The sequence below is a fragment of the Manis pentadactyla genome, chromosome 11 (assembly GCF_030020395.1).
Source record: "Manis pentadactyla isolate mManPen7 chromosome 11, mManPen7.hap1, whole genome shotgun sequence".
Taxonomy (NCBI): Eukaryota; Metazoa; Chordata; class Mammalia; order Pholidota; family Manidae; genus Manis; species Manis pentadactyla.
Window position 1 is genome coordinate 4,202,760 of NC_080029.1, and position 22,056 is coordinate 4,224,815.

Genomic DNA, 22,056 nt, shown 5'->3' on the forward strand with positions numbered 1-22,056 from the left:
TGAAAGTCAATTGTTCATTTCTGACCACTTTATTTGGCTATATTGACCTGAATGTCTACATATACATTAATAAGATAACTGTCTTAAAATAAATAAATAGATAGATAAATAAATAAATAACTGTCTTGATTACTATAGCTTTGTAATAAATCTTAAAATTTATTAATTTAGTGTAAGCCTTCTGACTTGGTTCCCTTTTTTCAAAGTTGGTGTGTGTGTGTGTGTGGTGTTTTGTATTTTAGAATATAAAATTTAGAATTGACTAATTTCTACAGTAAACTTGTTGAGGTTTTGATTAGCATGATATGGAATCCATACATTAATTTGGGGGAAGAATTGACATCTTAACAACACCAAGTCTTCTAATCCATGAATGCAGTATATCTCTCTGTTTATGTAGGTCTTATTTATTTCTCTCAGAACTGTTTTGTTGTTTTCAGTGTTGTTCGCACATTTTTTGTCAAATTTAACCCCAAGCATTTTATCAGTCTTGATGATATTGTGAATGATTGCATTTAAAAATTTTCAATTTCTTTTCTTTTTACTTGCTAATATATAGAGATACACAACATACTTTTATTGACCTGTCTCTTGCAAACTTGGCAGACTAGTGGCTTTTGTTTTGGTACATTCCTTAGGATTTTCTATGTAGATGGTCATGTCATGAGCCAATATGACAGTTTTACTTCTACTTTTCAAATATGTGTGTCTTTTATATCTTCTCTTTGCCATATTGCATTAGCTAGAACTTCCAATGCAATTTTGAATAAAAGTGCCAAATACAGACATCCTTGCCTTGTTCTTGAATATATAGAGAAAACATTTAGTCTTATACCATTAGTGATGTTATAGTTTTCTTGTAGATGCCCTTTCTCCATCTGAGGACATTCCTTTAATTTTAATTGGCTGAGAACATTTATAATGAATGACATGTTAGATTGTGTGAAATGATTCTTCTGCATTTATTGATATGGTCATATGGTGTTTCTCCTTTATTCTGTCAATATGGTGAATTACCTTAGTTGATTTTCAGATGTTAAATCAACCGTGCATTCCTTCATAAACCCCATTCAGCCATAATGTATTATCCTTCTTGTATATGGTAGGATTAGATATGCTCAAATTTGGTTAAGAAAATCTGCAGCTATTTTTCTGTAGCTTTCTTTTAATATTTTCTGATTTTGGTATCTGAGTAATACTGGCCTCATAGAATGATTGGAAAAGATTCGTTCCTCTTTAGTGTTTTGGAAATATTTCTGTGGAATTGATTTTGTTTCTTTCTTAAATATTTGGTGGAATTCTCCAGTTAAGCCATATTGGCCTGGGATTTTCTCTAGGAGAAGGTTTTTATCTACAAATTCAATTTCTTTAATAGATATAAAGCTGGGCTATTTAGATTATCTATTTTTTCTTAAGTAAACTCTCGGAGTTTGTGTTTTCCTAGTAATTTCCTCATTTCATTTAAGTTATTAAATTTATTCATATAAAGTTGTTCATAATATCCTTTCATTATTATTATTATTATTTTGCCTGTAGGATTTGTAGTGATGTCTCTCCTTTTATTTCTGATATTGGTAATTTGTTTCTACCATCTCTTTTTCCAGAATTGTCTGACTAGTGATTTATCAATTTGATTCATCTTTTTAAATACCTAGCTTTTGGCTTCATTGATGTTTTCTGTCTTTTTTCTTTTTGTTATTTCACTGATTTGTTGTTATTACTATGTCTTGTCTTTTGCTTAATTTGATAGAGATTTTCTCTTCTTTTTCTCATTTCTTAAGGTGGAAGCTAAGGTCATTGTTTCAAAAATGGTAAAAATTATCCAAAGTCAGTTAGGAAGATGGAAACAATGTACAGTACAAATAGAAAACAAATAGCAACACAGTAGGTTTAACTCAGTTTTATCAATAAAAACTTTAAATGCAAATGCTCTAAAGACCTCAACACTAACTGTTTTTAATGTTTTCTCTTTATTATTGATTTTGGACAACTTTAGTTTGCTGTACCTTGATGCAATCTTATTCATATTTCTTGTATTTGGAGCTCATTTAGCTTCTTGTATTTGTGGGTTTATAGTTTTTACCAAATTTGGAAAATTTTCAATCATTATTTCATCAAATACTTTTTCCCCACCTGCCTCTTCTTCATGGACTCCAATTACATGCTTATATGTAATTGGAATCACATATTGTCCCTTTGAATTTGGCCCTTTGCTCACTGATAGTCTGTTTAGGGTTTTTTCCCCACTTTTTACTTGCTCTGCTTGATTTTGTATGGCTTCTATTACTAGTTAGTCTTTAAATATGCTAAATTTTGTTCTGAAGTGTGTAATCTGCTGTTAACCCTAGACACCTTTTTTTATTTCTACCAGTTCAATTTGTGTTTTTGATATCATCCACATTATCTTTTCAACATTCTTATCTTCTCCTCTGCCCTCCTAACATACACAATCTAGTTACAATAACTATTTAACTATGATATTTGTCATTTCTGGGTCTGGTTCTATTGATTGTTTTTTTCCCTTATTGAGTCATATTTTCTTGCTACTTTGTATTCTTAATACTTTTTGATTGGATGTAAGAACTACAGATTTTATCTTTTTGTGTGCCAGATAATTTGATTTTCCTTTATGTATTCCTGAACTTTGTTTTTGGAAGCCATTTTCGATGTTACTTGGAAACAGTTCGATCCCCTTCAGGCTTACTGTTAAGCTTTGTTAGATGAGACCAGAATGGCCATTAGCATAGGGTAAATTTTGGTCAACTTTTGAGGCACTATTCTTCTGATTATTCTTCCTGATGCCCTGGGTATCATAAGATTTCTCTGCTTTGGTGAGAACATGCACTATTCCTACCCTCTGTGAGTTTCAAAGATTGTCCTACCTTTTTTTTCCGCAACTATTTCCTGGCCTTACCTGCAAAGGGTACTCAGCTTAAGTCTCCAGGGGAGCCCTCTGCAGAGCTCCAGAGCTCACCCTCCATGCAGCCCGATCCTCGCCTGCGGCGCCCTCCGCTCCGGAATGCTTGCCGGCACTTCTGTCCTCGCTGATTTCCCTGGACTCTCAGCTCTGTCTCCTAGAGGGGGAATGCCAGGCTCTGTCTGGGTTGCCTCCCCTACAGTGTGGCCTGGCAAGATTTTCCAAGTAGTAAGCCAGGGCAGCCAGAGGGGACACCTTATTTTTTCTCATTGCTCAAAGATCACTGTCTTGTACTACTTACTGTTCTACATCTGAAAAAACTATCATTTAATCTTTCTTTTAACTGTTTAATCTGGATGTAGTTTAATAGGGGAGAGTAAATGTAGTCCTTCTGACGGAATCATGGTCAGAAGCAGAAAGTCTACATATGTAATGTTTTTTATTGTGGCAAAATATACATAACATAACGTTTACCACTTTAACCCTTTTCAGTGCACAGTTCATTGACATTAAGTACATGTACATTGTGCATAACCGTCACCACCATTCCTCTCCAGAATTTTTTCATCATCCCAAACTGAAACTGTCCCCATAATCAGTAACTCCCCACTCCCCACCCCCAGCCCCTGGCACCCACCATCTACTTTCTGTCTCTCTGAGTTTGATTCTTCTCGGGACCTCATGTGAGTGGAGGAATCATGACATGTTTGTCCTGGCTTATCTCACTCAGCATAATGTCTTCAAGGTTTATCCATATTGTTGCATGTGTCAGAATTTCCTTCCTTTTTAAGTTTAAGCTGAATAATATTCCATTGTATGAACACACTGGTTTGTTTATACTTTTCATCTGCTGATGGACATTTGGGTTGTTTCTGTCTTATGGCTATTGTGAGTAATGCTGCTGTGGACATGGTGTGCAAATGCATCTTCGAGTCCTGCTTTCAGTTCTTTTGGATGTGTACTGGAAGTGGGATTGCGGGATCATATGGTCATTTAGTGTTTAATTTTTTGATGAACCACCAGACTCTTCCACAGATTTTTGCACCATTTTGCACCCCTATCAGCAATGCACAAAGATTCTAATTTCTCCACACCCTTGCCAACACTAGTTATTTTATGTTTTTTGACAGTCATAATGTATGAGGTACATCACAAATATGCAATCTTTAAATTTTCCTCTGTGAGCATGAAAGAATAGCCTCTCAGTCCAGCAGGGCAGGGGGATGGTGGGCAGGCTGCCCTCCCAGGGTCAGGGCCGCAGGAGCAGGGTCCAGCACCTCACAACATTACTTTTAACTTACTGAACTGCAAACCCCCCACAGCCATGTCCATATCCAGCACCCATCCCAGTACCTGACGAGCCCTAAGGAGGCTTGGCAGTGTAAACAGCAGGCAGCTTTGGGGACTGTGTGGTTCCCTGTGTGGCTGGAGCAAAGAAGGTGGGTGGGGAAGGAGTAGTAGACAAGGCTGGAATGGCTCCTGGGACCATACTTTCTGGGGCCTTCATTGTGGAACTCAGGAATTTGATCTTTCTCCCAAGAGCTAAGGGAGGATTTTAGTATGGGTTGATCTGGCTACACTTGTGTGGTTCAAAAATCACTCTAAGTGTGGCAGCTTGGAGGGCATTTGAAGAGAGACTCTAGAGGGCCAATGAGACACAGGAGTGGAGGATCAGGTTAGCTGAGTGACGATGATCTGGAAATTGAGAGAGGCTGTCATCTCCTTCCTCCTGCACATGTTGGCCAGGACCTGGGCCTGGAGACCCTGCTTCCTCATGCACAGCAGGTGTGGGGCATTCAGTGCTTGTTTGGAATGCACAGAATCTAGGAGAACAGACTGACATGTGAAGGCGGACAGGACCTTGTCTCAGCCTGGGCAGATATCTTCAGTCGCTAGAATCTGTGAAAGTGCTGCAAGGAAGCTGTTCATCTTGGTAGCTCAGCATGTGAGGAAGACAGAATTGCGTCCCTGGGGCTGAGAATGTGCCCATCGAGCTGTGGATTTCCCCTTGGCTTCCTGTATGAAAATGACAACTTGACACTAGAAAATACGAAGTCAAGAAAACAGAAGACTTCCATGTGTTTTTCACTGTGGTGCTAATGGCTTCTTCTGTTCTCAGATTTGTGTCTGCCTCTGGGTAACTGGCAAAGAGGGATGTAACATTTGTCACAAAAAAATTAAAAACATTTGAACTAAATGTGAGTTACAACTGTGCAATTATTATCTAAATGAAACAAGTCTTCACATTTCACAAACAGATCATTTCGGATCCATTAAGCAGTGCATATAGTTTTAACATAGTCTTAGGTTTGTGGACTTTTTAAAGGGCTAGTCAGGTTCAATGAGGGGAACTGGAAAAGATATGATCATATCAGTGGAAAAATTTGCTGCCCCACTGCATTGGTTTCAAAGTTTCAGGACATTTTATATCATTAGAAAGGAGCTGTGTGACAATTTGCACCACCCAGTACTCTATGATTGACACCTCTCGACTGCTCGGGGGGCTCCGCAGTGACACAGACATGATCCTGTTCTATTTGTTCTGTCTTCTGTCTGTCCCCTACCTCCTGCTATGCTTCTCCCTGACCCCCCTTACCTATTGCTTAATTTCTCCTGCAATTATTTTTACCTCTTATGAAGACTGGTAATCATGTTTCAGTGGCAATGACAGATCTCCAAACAATTTCTTCTTTGGGGAGTTTCTCCACTTTTAAGAAAGTGCTCTGGGTGTTTGAATGAAGCATCATCTGGGGGAGCTGTAAGGAGAGGCTAATGCCTTTGCTTCTGACGATGTTTTTACGAAGTTCCCATTGGGAGACATGGAATTGTTTGAGGGGGAAAAAGGGGCTTAAAAAATGCTATTAATGTTGATGGTGCCTTTATTCATAATTAAATGATCAGTCCTAATTTTATAAAACACAGCCATTAGGAGCTCAGATTTGGAATCTCCTGTGTATTCTAAACCATGGCTAAAATATAACAAATCTACTTGTTTCCTCCCAAACAAGCAGAGGCCACAAAATTCCATGGAAAAACATTTACTTTGACAAAAATTTGAAGATTGTAAAATACAAATGAATTCACTATTCCCCAGCAGAAGAATCCTTTTAGGGAAGAGATCTTACTGGATTTCCAAGGGCAGTGATAAGGGGGAACATGGACTGAGCCCTTGACATCTCCCTTTCAGGCACACCTACATCTCTAGACAGTAGGTGTGGGCCAGGCAGAGGGGCTAGTGGCCCGCCCTGGGAATTAGAAGACCGAAATCCTGGGAATGGGAAACTTAGGCCATGGAGAGAAGGTGGAACGACGTGACGTGACGGAATGTCAGGTGTTTGCATGGGTGGGTCTGTTGGGCTCGGAACTTCCTCCCTCCACCAGCCCTTCCCCATCTGTGTGGTTGTTTCTTCGGACCAAGTCGGTGAACACTTGCTTTCTTAACTTCTTAAGTATTTAAGGACACTGCATCAGCACGGGGCAGACAGCGGTGAATGTGAGAAAGTGAACGTGCCACTCAACGGGGCCTACCTGCCAGTAGTAGAAACGCCTGACTCACAACTAAGTAACGACTAATGGCTTCATCTCAGTCATCACTGGCCACTTGCAGGAGGGGCTGGGAAGGCCTGAGTGAGCAGACTTGACCCCGGATGAGGGGCCAGGAAGGAAGCTTCCTTGAGGAGTTCGTGCTTGCCCAGGATGCGAGCACGTGTTCAAGCTGGGGAGGGCTGTTCCTGGCAGATGGCATAGCCCGCAGGGACTCTGAGGCAGGAAGGAGGGCAGTGGGGGGAAGGAAGGCGGTGCCTGGGGCTCGCCTGCAGGGGTGGGTGCTCCTGGACCTGCCACAAATGTTGCTTCAGGGCGGTAATATTTGGCACCTTCCTGACACTTTGTGACCACAACTCCTTAAATGTTATTACCGGGCTAGTTGAGCATTTTTGCGTGCAAGGTCTGAACGGCCTCGGAGTGAATCAAGAGGCCCAGGGGCGCAGGACCCTCCTCCTACCAGCCTCGGCCCGCGGAGCCCTCTCCGTTCCTGTGTGCCCCGCGGCTTGCTCCTTCTCTGCGTCCTGGCAGTCTTTTTACTTGACAAGACAGTGGCAGGCGACAGGGAGCTGAGGAGTGTCTTCTTCGTCCCTGGCACCTGTCCCCAACACTCCATCTGCCCTAGACAGCAAGCCCACGTCTTCTTGTTCCTCCTTCTCTACTTCTTGTTTGGACTGTGAGGGTGGAGGAGGTCCTGCCACTCCTGCTCGCTGAGCCTGCAAGGGTCGTGCCGAGGAGAGGGACCTGGCAAATGCCTCTCTGGCCCTCAGTCTCCTCTTCTGGACACTTATTCACTCAGGATGCCCGGCCTGCTTCTCCGACTCAGCTCTCCAGACAGTTGGAAAGATGCACGGAGTCTGTCCTCCCCACGCGTGGGGGGACGGGGCTCAGTGACACTCCTTCCTGCACAGGTGCACATGCCCCAAGCAGGCTGACACTGTAGGTGGGATTTCACACAGACCCTAGGAGTTCCCTTGCATGATCTGATATATGTATTTCCTAAATCCTATAAGCAAATTAGACAAAAATGCTGAAAAAAAAACCCCTGTTTTCTTCTCAAAGCATTATCAGTGACACGCCATATGGTTTTTGCCAAATCATTTGGCTGCTGTTAAGATTTTCTATTCCCAATTGTAAAACTGAGTTAATAGAATTTGCCACCCCACTGGGATATCACAAGCACTAATCAGAATGTCTATAAATGCCTTTGAACTTCTTGGGAAAAACACGCAGCCAAAATACCAAGTGAATTCATATAAATGTCATCCTAACCCCAGATCTTCATTTCCAAAGTGGGAATTTAGGGCTTAGGTGAGTGCATTTATTGCAGTTTTTCACAGAAATTACACATGACTAGGTATCCAGAGCTCTAATTTTTTTTTTAAAGCAAGACTATGAAATATGCCATGTTGAGGCTCAGAAATTTTTCAAATATAAGCTTTATTACAAAACCCTGTTTGCATTGAGGAGGTTTTCCGTGAGCACCTGGGTCCCTTCCGTGTGCCACTGTTGTTGCAGTCCCCTCATGTTTTTGGCTTCCACCTGGTTTTTCACCCCCAAATCTTTGGGGTGTGCTATGATGTAGTATCTTAATGCTCATGCATTTCTTTTCTCCTTTCTGTTGGGAGAATCAAGAAAAAAATTTATATCAACAGATCTGCAACGGTTCATCCTTTAGGCAGCCCTGTGACTGTTTATTTGACTCCTTGATACAGCTTAATTATACTTAAGTCCATGTGTTTACTTCAGAGATCTCCAAGAGAGGAGAAAAGATCTAGCAACCCCAAATTACTTTAGGAGCCAGCACGTCCCTTGCTTTAAGGAACACGGTAAACATTTCAGAAGAGCCTGCCAGCTCATTATCTAACTCTCTCCTCGGTGACTTCAGGGAAAACAGCAGTAGTTAAGCAATGTTTGCCAAAAGCAAATCTGGGGACGGGTGTTGATTTTAAAAGAGGAGGAAAGAAATGCTGGCTGCCGGCTGCCGGCTGCAGGTCCTCCTGGCTCGGCGGCAGGAGGCGAAGTCCCTGCGCAGAGCTCTCCTGAGGAACCTCGGTGCCCCTTTGACCTCCCCGCTGTTGGGGGGCCCTGAGAGTTGACTAAGCTGAGGTGTGGCATGTCCCACTGCATCTTTCCTGGGAGGAGAGACATAGCTCCCCAGGGGTGGGTAAATGGCCTTTAGTACCCTCATCAGGTTCTCACTGGAAGCTGGACAGTTGGCCCCGGCTCCAGAGTTCAGGTCCCCGAAGAAGTGGGTGTGGTTGTGCTTTCCACTCAGACATAGTGCCTCCCTGAAACCTTCCCTGCTGAGAAAATGTACCCTCTGTAATATTCTAGCAAAATGTAGTTAACACATCTCATGGCCACTGGACATTCTGGTTTGTTGAGAACAAAAGAAGTCTCTGATACTGTAATTTCGTCACATGCATCTGGATATTGTGTGCAAAAAAGGAGCATTAGCCACCACCTGCCACCCCCTCCCCAAAGAAACCCATACAGCTGAGAATTTGCACAAAGGCTATTCAAGGTCTGCCGATTTCTTTCTAGGGTTTTGAATCTGGCGCTTTTTTCCACCCTGGGCAGTTGGAAGGCTGGGGAGTTGCTCTCTCTCCCTCCTGGTGATGTTTGAAAATCTTCATTTTGTTGTGTGGGTCACAGGGCAGCCCATCCATGTGATTTGTAATTGCCTGGGACAAGCTTTGTGTGGGCCGATTACATCTTTTTTTTGGCCCCAACTGGAGCCTTCCATTAGGAGGGTACTCGTGCCTAAAGCTGACCTGAATGGTCCGAAGCCAGATGATCCTGGAAACACCCCGGCCTTATGTTATCCCTGGGCATTACCAAGACAGATGTCTCAAGTAGCCTCGATTCATCCTGGTCTGCAGCCTGGGGGAGGCCGTCCCCCGATTTTCTGTGCTCCTTTCCTGCCCAGTGTAGTGGCGCCTTGAAGGCTCTGTGGTGAAGAGCCATTGATGCAGGAGGGTGACTAGAAGCCCATCCCTTGCCAACTGTGACTTCTCTCTTCTGAGTTCCGTTTCCCTTTCTGTCGAAGGCCAAAGGGCAGGGTGGTTCAGGTGTGCCCGGATCTGCTCCATCAACCTCCCTCCGTACTAGATGGCAAGGCCCTTCCATTCACTGTGCCTGGTTTCCTGGTGGGGGGCACGATGGGGTGGGGCGTGCACAGTCCCGGCACCCCGCGCCTCTCACGGTGGTGCTGTGACTGTGGGGTGGAGCCTGACACTGCCCACAGAGGAAGGCGGCCAGCTGCTGCTGCGTGCTTTTAGACCCAGATGACCAGCTTGGGGCAGATGGTCTTGGGTGTTCCCATCTGCGCTTGTCAGTCCCTAGGTACTGGTGGGTTAGCCGGGCTCCATTGCCTTGGGGGAGGGGACTCAGGCGCCCCAGGCATCCCAGCTGTGTGTGCCAGGTTTGGGCTTGGGGGGCCCTTCATGGGAGTGATGGCTACCCCTGCAGGCGACTGAAAAGAGCAGCGATCTCAGAGCCCACTCAGGGGGCAGCTGGTGGCACCACATGCAGGGGCGTCCTCGGGGTGTGGCCCACGCCCGCTAGCCTGGACCACAGGGGCATTTCGCAGTGCTCCACCCCCACGCCAAGCCCCCGCCTGGCACAGTTCTCTCAGGTCTCTACCAAGAAGAAACTCAGCGGCACATTTCTGCCCTTTCTTCTAGGTTGCCAGGGGCTTAAGTGTGACCAGTTCCAGATAGGGGGCCATGGCCGTGTGCAGCAGGAGCTGCTATGTGGGCCACAGGAAGCAGGGCACTGGGCCCGCAGCCCCCTCACTGTCTCCCGGAGCACTGGGCCAGGTGCCACATAGCGTCCAGGGTGTCCCCAGGGTGGCACTGGGACAGAGCCTGCCAGCTTGCTCACGGTGGGTGAGCTTGTGTTTCATGTGGCCGAGGAGTGGCCAGAGGCCAGGCTTATGGGTCACCAGAGCCAGGATCACACTCAGCTTTTTGGAGGTGAATGGCTGACATGCTCAGCCTCTGACCCCAGACAGTGCTCTCAAATAAGTCACAGCTGTGAAGAGGCACGTGAAGTTCTCCAGGGATTTGAGCTCAGGAAATGCAGGGCTTTGGGCTCTGTGGGTGTCTAATGCAGTCTGTCTCTCTCCCCACCTGCTTCCCATCCTCAGCATGGGGCTCCCCCTTGTGAGCCCCACCTGGTCTGCAGTGTGTCATCGCCCCACTGTCAAGCATCCTGTTGGCACTATTGTCATTATCAAGTGCACACGGCTTGAAAAGCTGAGCTTCACAGTTTGAAAACAGCACACCTTTGAGAAGAGGTACATCTGGTCGCAGACACCAGCTTCTGGATTGAATGGATGTAAGGATTATTTGTATTTTTCTGTTATTCAGGCCCATCCTGCTACCTGGATCAAATCAGATCCGAATGGCCATCAAATCAGAATGGATTTTACTTGCCCTATGCCCCCTCAAATCCTTTCTGGAGCACAGTGGAATGTAAGATGACATCAAGCACATACCCCTCCAGCACATGCAGTTGAGCACAGCCAGCCTTGCGAATGCCGCCTTTCCTTAGAGCCTCAGAAAGGAAGTGTGGGCACTGCCCTGCGGACCAGTGGGTGGAGCCCCTGGGCGGCAGCTGTCCTCCACGGAGCCTGGGGGTGCTTTCTAAGGTCCTGCTGCTGGCAGGGAGAGGAAGGAGGATGTGTACACCTGGGACGGAGGGCTGATGCGGAAGGTGCCGTCCGCACCTTCGGGGCGCACGTGAGGCGGGCGCGTGTAATGCCCGGAAGAGGGACCCCAGGTCTCACGGGGTGAGCCGACCCTGGGGCAAGGCGGTCCTCCCCACCTTACAGACGGAGGGAGAGTGCTCTGGGCCGACGGACCCCAGTTTGTGTCCAGGGCAGGCAAGTGACAGAGATGGATTCGTGTTCAGCATTTTTAGGGTTTGGATTGTGTCCTCCCCAAATTTATGTGGGAGAACATAACCCCACCACCTCACGTGACCTTGTTTAGGAATAGGGTCTGTGCAGATATAGTAAGTTAAGATGAGGTCACACCGGAGTGGGACGGCCCCAGCCTGACATGACTGTGTCCTTATCAAAAGGGGACATTTAGACACAGACACGCCCCAGGAGAGCGCCCCCCGCAGAGCGCCATGTGGAGATGCGGTTCCGCCAGCCCTCGGAAGGACTGCAGCCTCCGGGGCTGGGAGAGGGGCGCGCCGGGGTTTCAGCCGCCCTGTCTGCGGTGCTTCGTCGTGGCGCCCTGACAAACTGCCTTTGCCACTGTCTCCTGCGCGTTGGCTGAGTGATAAGTAGACGTGGACGCACCTCCACGCCTCTGCAGGGCGGGGGTTGAAAGCAGCAGGGCTGCTGGCTGGGGTCCCCGCGGTCCCCTGACCCCCTGTGCGGAGCCGGGGTGCCGCCCCTCGCACACGCTGTTCCTCCAGGGACCCCTGCTTCTTCAAGAGGGGCCCTCCCTGGGGGCTGTCGTCTGTCACCCCGGGAGGGATCGGGACAGGCTGCAGCTAGGCTGGCGGGGGGAAGCCCTGCAGAAGTCATTTGGTGCACCGCACTTTTGGGGCCCTTGGAAATATTTACTCTATGATAACGGGCTTTTTTTCAGGAACCCTATCTCCTATTGGCACTAAGCCAACAGCAGCTGCCCTTGGACCCTGAGCTCTGGGGGGGTCCGGAGACGCTGCGGGAGGCGGGGCAGGTCTTGGGGGGTCAGGCCCGCGGGGGGGCGCTCAGGCCGGCGGGTCTGACCAGCGCAGGCGTCCGGGCAGAGCTGCCCCGTGCTGCTTTGCCGTGTCCTCTGGTGCCCACGGCGCATCCGGAGCCGCCGGGATCGCATGGCGGTCGGTCCTGCCCAAGGGTGTGTTTAGGTGCTGGCGAGGGGCCGATGCCCCAAGAGATGCCGGCGTGAGCGGGCTGGGACCGCAGGGGCCCTGCCCCGGGGTGCGGGAGGCTGAGCTTTGGAGGCTCCTCTTGGTCCCTGCTTGGCTCTGATCCCCGGCAAATCCCTGCTGGTCTGTAAGCTCCTGGGGAGCTTCCCCGGCGGATACGAGAGGCGGGGAGAGACCGGAGAGCGGCAGGCCACACTCCGGGTGGCAGGAGGTGGCGGGCTTAGCGAGGGAACCCGGCGTGCTGGGCGGCCGCAGGACGGGGCCTCCACACCCGCCGCCGGATGCCAACGCGTGCACAGAGGCCTTGGCTGGGTTCAGTCACGCCCGCCGTCCGCAGGGGCTCCGCACCCCGCCACTGACTCGGGCTGTGTCCTCGGGGGGAAGGCAGCTCTGACGGCGGGGGCCCAGTTCGAGGGTCAGCTGGCGGTCTCAGCCCCTCCGGCCCCTGCCCAGTGCTGCCTCTCACCGTGGAGCAAGCCCAGCGTGAGCGGAGGTGACCGGCCTAGACCTCAGCGCTCCTGCGGGGCTCGGGGGGAAGCTGCAGGGGCCAGGACCCTGCTGTGGGCGGCCCTTCCTCTCCCTTGGTACCCGCAGGGGACCCCGGGTGGGAGGCAGACGCTGGCTCCGTGTTTGCCCTGCTGAGCTCTCCTCTGAGGCGCTGGGGAAATCACTTGAGTCTTGGTCCCTATTCCCTGTGTCCCCCATGAAATGACATCGGAAATCCCTTCCAGCTTCAGACACAAAGCCTAGGGAGAGGGGGCTCCGGGAAGTCAGGGCCAGACCACTCTGGATTCGAGTCAAATTTCTGCTCCCTGATGGGGATAGTAACCCCCCCAGAGTGTGGCCCCTGCCCCTGGGCTGGCGTGTGTGTGTGTGTGTGTGTGAGACCCCGAGCTCCTTAGACCCACGGACGATGGTCGCCCTCTTGGTTTGTTTACGGTGTGGCTGGAGCGGCAGGTCACTGTCACTATTTTGTAAGCTTAATTTGGCAATTTTGGTATTTAAGACTCTTTCAACTCAACAGAACTGTTCCCGACCACTAGGGCGAAATGGGCAAGATGCCAGGAGATGTTAAAAGTGTGCTTTACCTCGTGGTGGGTCTGTTATATCTGTGCTGTATATCTAGAGACGATAATAGAAGTTTTACTTCGTAAGCAAGAAATGGGAAAATCTTTTTAAAGCAACCAACTTATTTAACATTGTGATTCAAAAGTGTCAGCTATATGGCACGACGTTTTAAGAAAGTTTATGCCTAAGCGATTTTGACAGTTTACTTATTATTGATGAATTTGGCCCCTTCTACCCTTAGCCTTGTGTTCTTTATAATTCACACTCTATGGCTGAAGTGGGGAGTTCCTGGGGCACACATAGGGGCCTAGGGGTCAGCGGTGGGGGTTTTCCCTCCCCTGATCTCTGCTAATGATATTGAAAGATACAAACCTGGATTTCTAGCATCCTCACTCTGAGCCCTAAAAACTAGGAGACAGGGAGGAAGGGAGGGAAAAAAGAGGGAGAAGAGACAGAAAAGCTTCTGGCCACAGGGTATTTCCGTGCCTTTGAGGGTGTTAAATCCCTGTGGCTCTCCCCTGAGAGAATGGAGCACTTTTCCACTCTCAGAAAGAAGACAGAAGATTTCCTGCCCCCAAAAGGAGCTTGCAGGGGCTGTGGGCCACGCTGGAAATCGCATGAAATGTCAATGCCGCAGACAGCCTGAGACAGCCAGCACTTCTTCACTGGTTCCCTAACAACCGCTGTGAGGGCCACAGCCTGCCTTAGAGACGCGCGGCATTAGCAGTGCCGTTCAAGATGACAGTTTCTAAAAGAGCCGTGTGCTTGTGGCACAGACCATCTCATGGTGAGAGGACTTTAGGCTGGAAACAACAGGCGTTTTAGGCAGAATTACTGGGGCTGTCTGAGCTGAGGATCAACTGGTGGCCACAGTCACTCGGACCCTGACACTATGCAGGGAGTCCTCTTCTTTTGGCAAGATTTTAAGCTCACGAGGGGCATCTCCCTTCCTGTGCTTCGTTGCTCAGTATCAGCCACACACCCCAGAACCTGAAACTTAGGGTGCGTGGGGGGTGTCAGCGGGCTCTGCTGCAGTGTGCTTGGGCGTGCAGAGGGCAGGCAGGGTGCACCCCTACCCGCAGAAGGAGGGCTGTGTTGCTCTTAGAATGGAGGGCTTGAGTTGCTTCCCTCCAGAGGAGCACTGTCCTTTCTCTCTCCTTCCTAAGCTTTATTTGAAGTGTGGCGTACACACAGAGAAACCCCTGTGAACGTACTACTAGATGAATTTCCGCAGAGGGAATGCTCCCATGTAACCAGCTCCCAGACCAAGAGACAGGACACCACCCACCCTCGGAATTTCCCCGTTCCCGCCAAGGGGAGCTGCTCACCTGTTCTAACAACGCAGGCGCGTTGTGCCTGCTGTATGTCACATAAATGAAGTTTTGCAGTATGTCCCTTTCATGTCTTCCATCTGGAATCGTTCCAGCGTTTATGTGTGTGAGATTGGCCACATTCTCGCCTGTCTGCTCACTGTTACGTTGTGGTCTGCTATGTGGGTGTGTCCCGGTTTGTCTGTGCCCCTGAGGATGAGCATTTGGGGAATTTCTGCTTTGGGGCTACTACAAATAATGTTGCTGGGAACATTCTAGTTTTGCGTTTTTTGTTGAACGACAGGGAGCATTTCTGCTTGAGGGCACACAGGCATGCAGTGCTGTGTTACAGGCTTATTTCAGCTTAAAAGGATGGTTTCAGCCAGAGAGGTTGTACCAGTTAATGCTCCACAGGAGCCCTTGCCTGTGCCACATCTTTGCCAACATTGGGTATTTTCACTTTAGAACAATGCACTCATGTTTGCCTTTTCTGTTCCCTCCCCTCTCCTCCTCTTGCTCCACCTCCAGAGATGTGGCCATTTGGTTTTTGACAAAGTTGCAAAAGCAATTCAGTGAAGGAGTAGTCTGGTCAACAGGTGGTGTTTGCACAATGGACATCAATATGTAGACAATGAACCATGACCTAAACTTTACTCCTTATACTGCTTGTGTGTATGTGTTCTTTTCAAGTGCCAATGGGATATTTATAAATCATGTTAGGAACAAAATCTCAGTGAAGCCCCCAAAGCAGAACTCATTAGGCTGCTTTCTCTGACTTCAGGGCAATACAAATAGAAATCCTTACAAAACCCTTCCAAGAGGCACGGGGTTTCTTTGTTGACAGCTGTGTCCCCAGAGCCTAGAGTATGTGTTGGGCACCCTTCTTGAATTAATGAAAGACATCACCAGGCATATCTGTCTGAATGTATCCAACAGAGTTAGCAGAGGACCTGGGGAAGGACTGTTCTCGGAATGTCTAGGGCTGGGCTTTCCTCGTCAAGGATCCAGAAGGACCTTTCTTCTCCTCGGCTCTGTATTCTCTTTATGTTGGCTGTTTGTCCTCATGGTCCCAAGATGATGATGATGATGATTTAATAATAGCAATAACAATAACAATAATTATTATTATAATGGTAATGGTACTTTGTATGACTTACTTTGTGCCAACCATTGTTCTAACCCTCTTACATATTTTCACCCACTAAATACTCACATCAGTCTATAAGTAGGTACCATGACTTCTCATTTAAATATGGGAAACTGAGGGAGAGAGTTATTCGATAACTTGTCCAAAGTTCCAGTGCTAATAATTGATAGATCCAGGAGCTGAACCCAGGCATGGCCCAGAGTCTGGGCTTCCTTTCTAAGTTGCACTTACCTCCGGGTATCTTGGTGTCACTGCGAAAGCAAGACCAAGAGGCCAGATGGAGTCACATGGTTACCCTGGTCACAGAACAGGCTCGGAGAGCGAGTAACTGTCAATGGAAAACAGGAGTTCCAGGATTGCTTTAAGACAAACCATGATTCATGCCTTACAGCTGGGCATATTGCCACCCTGAACAGAATGTGGGCTCCTAAAGCCAGGAAGAGGTGGGGAATTGCAATTAGCATCGATGAATAATATTTTTGCCACATTAAAAAGGAACCTGTCCACTTGCAAATTATACAACGATTTTCTAGATAACTTGGATTAAAAAGAAAATTAAAACTGTTTAGAAATAATTGAGAGTGCATGAACTAAAGTGGACCCTTACAAAGAAGAAAAATCTAAAGAGAAAAATAACCCACAGAAAACATCTAACAGGTAATTGGAGGACTTCACAAAATAAAACAAGACAAACAAAAAAATAAAACTCAGGCCCAGACCACTCAGCAGACATGCTCTAAATTTTTAAGGAATAGATGACACCTATATTATACTTATATAAACTGTTCTACAGAATAGAAAAAGATGATTTCCAACTCATTCAGTAAAACTAGCATTAACTCTGATAACAAATCCAGGCAAGATCAGTACAAAAAATATTAGGCCACCCCATGTATAAAAACAAGGCAAAAAATTCCAACTAAAACCTTAACAAAAAAAGTACAGCAAGGTATTAGAAGACCACATTTATCCTAGGAATGAGAAGATGGTTCTAGTTTAGGAATCTATTAATGGAATTTCCTACAGTCACAGTTAAGAGAAAAATGACGTTACTTATCCTCCCACCTGACCTTCTGAGCTCTTCCCTGCAGTGCAGGGGCTGGAAGTCTGGATGCTACATTTCCCAGACTTGCTTGCAGCAGGATCCCAGCTTAGCTTCCACCAAACTCATTAGTTTGGTAACAGGAGAAGATGGACTGGAGGTACGGGACAGGGCCAGGGGATACTGCTCAGCCGGACGTAGACAGCCCAACCCAAGTGCCACCGCTTACAGGAGAGGCTGAGATGTGAACGCATATATCATGAGATGGAGCTCTATGTTATGGCCTTTTTCAGGCCTGGCTTATTACATCTGACATAATGTCTTTGATATGTATCCATGTCACTGTGTGTATCCATGTCACATTTATTGCTAAGTGTATTGCATTGCCTGGATAGGCCATATGTTTATCTATTCACCTGTGAATGGACGTTTGGGTTGTTTCCAGTTTGGGGCTATTATGAACAAGTTGCTTTAAATATTTGTGTGTAAATTATTGTGTGGACATGTATTTTTATTTCTCAGATAAATATCTATATATGGAATTCTAGGTCATAGGATAAGTGTATATTTAACTGTTAAGAAACTATTGTACGGCTTTCTGAGCTGGTTGTACTACTTCACAGGTACACTGGGATGTACATGTTTTTTTCTTTTCTTTTCTCTTTTTTTATTGGCATAAACCTGACAATAAATCTTATATTGGCTTCATATGTACAAGTAGTGACTCGATAGTTACATACATTACTAGATGCTTGCCATAGTAAGAGTACTTACTCCATTATTATACCAAGATATTACAATATTATTGGTTATATTCTCTATTTTGTGCTTCTATTCCTATGTCTAACTTATTTACATTTACAATGTGCAGCTTGTACGTCTTTATCCCCTTCACCTATTTCACCCATCCCCAGACTCCCTTCCCTATGGTAACCAAGTCTGTTGTCTATATTATGGGTTCATTTCTTTTTTGTGTGTTTTTTAGATTCCACATGTAGGTGAAGTCATATGGTATCTGTCTTTCTCCGCCTGGCTTATTTCACTTAGCCTGATACCCTCTAGCTCCATCCATGTTGTCACAAGTGGCAAGATTTCCATCTTTTTTATGGCTGAGTAATATTTCATTGTGCATATTACCACATTCTTCTTTATCCATTCATCTATCAATGGGCACTTGAGTTGCCTCCACATCTTTGCTATTATAAATAGTGCAGCAGTGAACATAGGTGTGCATGTATCTTTTAAATCAGTGATTTTGTTTTCTTCAGCTAAGTTTCCATAAGTGGAATTATAGGGTTCTATGGTATTTCTATTTTTAGTTTTTTTTGAGGAACCTCCATATTGTTTTCTACAATGGCTGGACCAATGTACATTTCCACCAACAGTGTAGGAGGGCTCCCTTTTCTCCACATCCTCCCCAACACTTGTTATTTCTTGTCTTTTGGATAATAGCCATTCTGACCGTGAGGTGATATCTCATTGTGATTTTAATTTGCGTCTCCCTTATGATTAACTATGTTGAGCATCTTTTCATGTATCTGTTGGCCATCTATATGTCTTCTTTGAAAAAATGTTCCGATCCTCTGCCCACTTTTTAATTGTATTTTGTTTTTTGGTGTTGAATTGTATGAGTTCTTTATATATTTTGGATATTAGCCCCTTTTTGGATATATCATTTGCAAATATATTCTCCCATATGGAACTTTGCCTTTTTGTTTTGTTGAGGGTTTCCTTTGCTGTGCAGAAGCTTTGTAGCTGATGTAGTCCCACCTGTTATTTTTCCCTTGCCCTGGGAGACCTATTCAGAAATAAATTTCTCATGCTGATGTTCATGGATTCTTGCCTGTTTTCTTCTAAGAGTTTTATGGTTTTGTGTCCTACACTTAGGTCTTTAATCCATTTGGAATTCACTTTTGTGTATGATGTAAGATAGTGATCGAGTTTCATTCTCTTACATGTAGCAGTCCAGTTTTCCCTACACCATTTATGGAAGAGACTGTTTTTCCCCATTGTATATTCATGGCTCCTTTGTCATATATTAATTGACCATATATGCATGGGTTTATTTCTGGGCTCTCTTCCATTGATCTATGGGTCTGTTCTTGTGCCAGTACCATACTGTTTTAATTATTGAAGCTTTGTAGTACAGCTTGAAATCAGGGATCGTGATACCCCCAGCTTTGTTCTTCTTCCTCAAGATGGCTTTGGCTATTCAGGGTCATTTCTGTTTCTGTACAAATTTTAGGATAATTTTCTCTAGTTCATTGAAAAATGCCATTGGTATTTTGATGGGGATTGCATTGAATCTGTAAATTGTTTTTGAGAGGATGGCCATTTTGACAATATTATTTCCTCCTACCAGTGAGCATGGGATAGGTTTCCAGTTATTTGTGTCTTCTTCAGTTTCTTATAGTTTTCGGAGTACAAATCTTTCACCCCCTTGGTTAGGTTTATTCCTAGGTATTTTATTCTTTTTAATGCAATTGTAAATGGAATTGTTTTCTTGATTTCTCTTTATGCTAGTTTGTAGTTAGAATGCAACAGATTTCTGTATATTGCTTTTGTATCCTGAAACTTTGCTGAATCCAGTTGTTAGGCCTAATAGCTTTTTGGTGGAGTCTTTAAGGCTTTCTATGTGTAGTATCATTTCATCTGCAAATAGTTTTACTTCTTTCTTACCAATTTGCATTTCTTTTATTTCTTTTTCTTGGGTGATTGCTGTGGCTAAGAATTCCAGTACTATGTCGAATAAAAGTGGTGAGAGTGTTTTTTTTCCTGAGGGTTCTTGTGTCCATATCCTTGGCAGCATGTAGCATTATGTTATGGTATCTCATTGGGCTTTTTCCACTTGCATTTCACATAAGATCCATGACATTCAGTATTTTGTTACATGCTTATTAGCCATGTATGTATCTTCTTTTCTTAATAGTCTCTTAAAATCTTTATCCATTTATAAAATTAGGTTGTCTTCTTAAATTTTAAATAGCAAACAGTAGAGCCAAGACATGGCTCAGGAAGTCACTCACAGACAGACACATGGACAGGTGTATCCAGGGTCAAAGGAGAGACACCACTTGGGCACTTCAACCTTTACAAAGAGGGAGACAAAAGGGTGTGTATGGTGGGTGCAAACAGCACACCTTCACACACAGAGCCTGCATGGACCTGGTGAAAGACAACCAGTCACACAGCCACATGCTGCCACAAGACTTCCTTCCATGCCCCCAACTGCTCAGGGAAGGTGGGAACAGGGAGCAGATGTGCAGAGTAAAGGAGGATGGTGTAAGATTTATCACCCTGCTCATCTGCAAATCAGTGGCCCTGCAGCTCTTTTCTGCATGCCTCTAATGGGCAAACAGGAAAAATAATAACAGGAGCCACAAACGCAGAACCAGAAAGCCATTGAGACATCTCTTTCTAGAAGTTTCCTGGGAAAAAGCACATGAGAGGCACCTACTGCCCCAATTCCTACTCTTGGGAAAGAGATGCCAACTTGGAGGGAAGAGATGAAAAAGTCAGAGGGCTTTCCAGGGGATGGAGTGCAGGGAGAACTGGGTCAGAGGAGGCACCTCTAGCCTGATATCTGTCACCACTCCCTGGACACCTTCAGAGTCAGGGAAGGGGTGCAGGCAAGCATTCAGGGACAGTCACAGACAGTGATACTTATGCCAGGACCCTTTTTCTGTGTGGCTTCAATAGGGATCATGTATCTGGTATCAGGATGGGAGGATGCTGTGTGGTGCCTTGAGCGTCAGGTCCAGGGCTGGGGATGAAACTGAGATGCTTTTTCTTTAACTAGTAGAAATGATTTCTTTAGAGCAGTTTTGAGTTTACAGGAAAACTGAAGTACAGATTCCCCACATACTCCCTCAGTCTGGCACAGTTTTGCTATGATTTCCATCTTGTATCAGTGTGGTACATCAGCTAAATTGATGAGCCAGTCTTGGTACCTTATTATCAACCAAAGTTCATAGTTCACATGAGGGCTCACTCTTGGTGTTGTACATGCTGTGGGTTTTGACAAGTGCATAATGTCATGTGTCTACACGATAATTAGTGTCACACAGAATACTTTGCTACCCTGTAAATGTTTCATTTGTTTATCTCCCTTTTCCTCTCCTCAAACCCCTGGAAACCACTAATCGTTTTACTGTCTCCATAGTTTTGTCTTTTCCAGAACATCATATAGTTAGAATCATGCAGTATGTAGCCTTTTCATTTAGCTATAGTCACTTAGGATTCCTCTATGTCTCTCCATGGCTTGATAGCTCATTTCTTTTTTTTCCGATTTTATCAAGAAATATTTGACATACATCACTGTTTAAGTTTAAGGTGTATGCATGATGGTTTGATGTACATACATTGTGAAATGATTACTACAACAGGTTTAGTTAATATCTATCATCTCATATAGATATAGTAAAAAGAAAAGGAAGAAGGAAAGTGAAAAATAAAAGAGGAAAAACTTTCTAACTGTGATGAGACCTCAGGATTTACTCTCTTGCTCATTTCTTTTAAGTTGATGAATAATATTCCATCATCTGGATATACTACTTTTTATTTATCCATATGTTTGGTGAGATGTCTGTTCAGATTTATTGCCATTTTTAATTTTTTTATTGTTGTATTTAGGAATTCTTTGCATATTTTGGATACAAGTCCTTTATCAGATTGTGGTTGGCAAATATTTTCTCCCAGTCTGTGGCTCATCTTTTCAGCTCTTAATGGTATCTCTTACACACCACAAGTTTCTAATTTTAGTGAAGTCCAACTTACTGATTTTTTTCATAAATTGGATTCTGCTTTTGGAGTTGTATCTAAAAAGTCATCGAATAATAGAGGGCAGAAAAAGATGGCGGCATAAGAAGTGAGACAGAACCTTCCTCCTCAAACCACATATAACATGAAAATACAGCAAATACAACTAATCCTGAAAGAGCGACCAAAACGGAGAATGCAGCAGATGGCCTACATCTGGGGAAAAGAGAAGACCTTAAGGAAAAGGGTAAAGTAGCAAAGCCACGACCCAGTGGGATCCAAGCCCTTCCCCCACCGCAGCTCACAGGAAGGAGGAAGAGAAATGGAGCAGGGAGGGAGTTGAAGGCCAGGACTGCTAAACACCCACCCCTGGAGA